The sequence below is a fragment of the Dendroctonus ponderosae genome, unplaced genomic scaffold (genome assembly GCF_020466585.1).
Source record: "Dendroctonus ponderosae isolate FM_Combo_2020 unplaced genomic scaffold, Dpon_F_20191213v2 Dpon_F_20191213_5, whole genome shotgun sequence".
In the NCBI taxonomy this organism is placed as follows: Eukaryota; Metazoa; Arthropoda; class Insecta; order Coleoptera; family Curculionidae; genus Dendroctonus; species Dendroctonus ponderosae.
In genome coordinates, this window is record NW_026018715.1 from 3,836,097 (window position 1) to 3,839,827 (window position 3,731).

Sequence of the window (3,731 nt, forward strand, 5' to 3'; positions counted from 1 at the left end):
CAAAGTGGATTTTTTTCTCTTCATATACCCTTTGATTCCTTAATGATTAAACCTTCTCAATTTACTTTAATTTTTTTAGTCTTGGATTAGTTCAGTTAGAATTTCTTTTTGAACATACGCGCGATGGCTTACATTATGTATACATATAGTGTGTCAATTGTATCCTATCTCTATACCTCTTCCTCGTTTTACCGTATATTTTAAACAGATATAATGTCTTAAAATCACCAAAATTAATTGATTTTTTAGTTCTATTCAGATAGAAGTTGAAGGAGCGAAAAGTATTAAGTAATCCTGAACGCCAAAAACGATTTCGTGCTAAAAAATGAGCATTCAGTAATAGATCAACTGAAAGTAGCTTTCCATCAACTGACCGTCAAAGATTATACAAAGCAAATAAGAAATTACGACAAAAAAATACAGAAACTCAAGAAGAAGAAGAGTTTACACAAACCTAAGAAGAGCAATCTGTACAACCCCTCGTTGAAGAATATTAAATGTTGCAAAAAAAAATATGTTTTACGTTCAAAAGGAAATTAAATTACATTTTACCTGTTCCTGATCGATTTATAAATTATTAAACCAAGGATAATATTAAAATTATAAAATAAAATTATTATTGCCATCATGCGTTAAACAAGTTTGATATTTTATGGTTTCTATAAATATTTTTTTTATTTGTTACCATTGTTTTACTGTACTGTTTTGTTTTTTTACTAGCTTTGTCCATAAAATTTGTGAACTTTTGTGTGGCAATAAAGATATTTTGATTTGATTTGAACAACAAAATTTGCAACTACTAGGTAGATAATGTTTCGAGTGTAATCGATCTTTGGCACAATTTGTAATAACATGACACACCTCTAAAGCAGAGGTAAGAAAACGTACAGTTGTATGGACGAGATCGTTTATTCTCGTGTCGCGTCGCTTATTATATCTGATGATTTTCTAATTTTGTTATTCCTATTATTTCACACTTGAATCCACTCCATCTTTTATTACAGCAAGGTCGTTTTTTGCCATTGTAATCAATTCATTTTAATAAAGGAACGCCTACTGGAGGCATGAAAGTCTACTAACAACTGAAAAATGAATCATTTAATGCAGGGCGAGGAAGGCCGCTGCACTACAGGCTGTGTGAACTGTTTTTCTATTTTATCCCTACACTCAATGAGAGCGATTCTATTGTCGTACATATGTACCTATGTCTTGCTAATTTCGGAAAAATACCCCACATGGATAAAAAAACAAAATGATTCGTTTTTAAACAGCTTGATYAGCTGCATGTTGGCCGCTCATCACTGCGGCACCATTATAGATTCTTCCAATCAGTTGGTTTCAACTATTTCAATTCAGTAGCTCGGAAAACGCTCWATTGGCTCATCATATCGAACATACCTAAAAATATAACTACCATCTTAGATTTAACAGAATCTTACGCCTCATTGCGTTAATTATTTGTTAATGACCGACTTTAACCAGGCATTCTAGCACGTGTTCACTTCGAGTTGCATCGACTTTAGACTAAAACATTAGAACCACCGGAAAAAAATTGTTATGTATATCCATAAATTCAAACATTCCCCATATAAATGTTTCTATTAAATTTAGGTGTTCAACTTTTTCTTCTGCTTACACCAGGTTTTTCAATAAAAATATCTGGTAATGCTTTTTGCTTATAAATCTATATTTTTTTTGTATCGATATTTAAACAATCTCTTGATTTTAATTTAAAGTAAAACTCTCTTGGTGTACAGTAAATAAGCGCAATAATCAAAACATATCACACACGTTACATTATTGGCGGTTTAAAGTCGAAGTTACAGCGCGGTCAAGTAAAAACTCACATAAAAATTCAATACCGACGAACAACCCTTACTACTCTGCTACTCAATAACGCAGATCGCACTAGGGTAAATGCAGTAAAATCTCCATTTAAATCACGGTTTTGTTTTCGAGTGACACGGGAAAAGGGTTGTTCGGGTGTAAAAATGGCATTTTATTATTTATAGTACCGGCCACATAACAAAAATAAATCAATGATAGGTTATTCCACTGATCGTGTTGAATTGCGGGCTTTGCACTTTGCTTGCAGTTTTTTATTATTTATTTTAAGCGATTGCCAGGTGTAACGATAAGGGACATTAATTTAATTATTAAATTTATTTTTTATGTAGTTATTGCACTATTGATGGTGGTAGAATAGCGGAACAAGCGGGAACATTGATAACCTCTGGTCGAAGCAGAATAACATTAATGCGTTTGGGTACTCAGAATACGAAATTTATAATAGGAAGAAGCTCACAATTTATAACATATCTGGAAATTTATAACGTATCTGAAAAATATTAGCGTTAAATTTACCAATTACAAAATTTAACATCTAGAGCGCACTTTAATAAAAGCATTATAGCCAAGTATTATGTTGGGTTCTGGTACTAAAAAATACTTTAACTGAATTATAAGTTAAGGCTTTTCTAGTAATAATTACAGTAGCTGGGTATCAAAAGTTTCAATAATAACGACGTCGTCTGTATTCGAATTAAAATGAAACATTAAGCATAGAAAATTTAACTGAATAATCGACAAAACTACGGAAAAGTGCTGGAAATTAGGCGCTTAACTAAGACACTGTGATTAAAAAACCTGTTTTTTTGTTTTTTTTGCTAAGCACATTATTAATAAATTCACCAATTAATTTCAAACGAAAATTACAATAAATATTTGATATATTATTTTTGTCAGACAGAAGTCAAGGAGAAAACGTGAGTTTTCTGTGATTTTAATAATTAAAACTCGGATGTAAAGCCTTTCGATTTTCCACTTATTAACATTATGAAAAACTGTTTTATATTTTGTGCCGAAAATGGTTATGCGGCATCATTTATTTAAGCGTTTTAGTATTGATTTGGAAAATTGTTTAATTTCTGAGATATTTCACTTAGAAACTTTAATAATAAATAAATAAATAAGATCTTCAAATACATTTCCAATAACTGTAGCGTTTTTAAAATAAAATTAACGTGATGCGATATTATACTAAATCTTCAAGTGGAAAGCTTGACGTACCTTCTAGCGCTACTTTAGAAAGCTTTTCCTGTTGTATCTGTTTTAAGAAACTTTGTGCTTATTAACAAAACATGTGTTAATTTTAAATAGTTTTCTTCAATGTTCACTACTCATAACAATGGTAAACTAGTTTTCGTTTACTTTCATTTATGTTATTCACTAAGTTTGTTTTTATATGCGCTGGCAATTCGTTTTAGCAAAATATCGTTCTTGCACGGCTCAATGGTTGCAACTTTCCACGTGTAGTTTTTTAACTGTATTTCTTCGCACAAATAAAGCCGCACAAAACCGTTAGCAACTTTTGAAAGGAAGATCGAGGCTTTGGAAAGTTTCCCCGTTTCTATGAATCCGATTTGGACATTTTACCAAAAAAATTGATAGAGCGCCTAACATAATCATTTATCGCGGGAATTGATGCACGTCAGTAACACTCTAATAAGAGCTTTTGGGCCCGTCGCTTTCAATACTTTTTCTATGGTTTATCAAATTGCGAAATGGAAAAACCAATTAATTTTTTACGCTAATTATACTGGGCTCCCTAATTTTCCTTGTATCGTCAGATTTGTTTTTTGTAAAGTATCTAATTGAAATTGACTGTTTTTGTTTATCGTCTGGGCGCTCAAAAGCCAACTAGTTTGTTTGGATAATCCAAATTAGTAATG